This window comes from Rhagoletis pomonella, unplaced genomic scaffold, assembly GCF_013731165.1.
Source record: "Rhagoletis pomonella isolate Grant_MI unplaced genomic scaffold, Rhpom_1.0 Rhpom_scaffold_05616, whole genome shotgun sequence".
Lineage (NCBI taxonomy): Eukaryota > Metazoa > Arthropoda > Insecta > Diptera > Tephritidae > Rhagoletis > Rhagoletis pomonella.
Genome location: NW_023464154.1, coordinates 1 through 365, shown reverse-complemented (window position 1 = coordinate 365; position 365 = coordinate 1).

Genomic DNA, 365 nt, shown 5'->3' with positions numbered 1-365 from the left:
TCAACTCAATTTTTTCCAGAAAAACGAAAGCTACAAATTTTTTCTTTTCACAACAAATTTTAAAGTTAAAAGCTACAATTAATGGCATAGTAACATATTGGATATCTCAATTCTATCGACTAGGTGTATGGTGTCAAGTTACCACTACATACCATTTTTTCTTAAAAAACGAGAGCTACAAATTTTTTCTTTCCACAACAAATTTTAAAGTTAAAAGCTACAATTAATGCCGTTATAACATTTTCAATATCTCAATTCTATCGACTAGGTGTATGGTGTCAAGTTAGCACTACATACCATTTTTTCTTAAAAAACGAGAGCTACAAATTTTTTCTTTCCACAACAAATTTTAAAGTTAAAAGCTA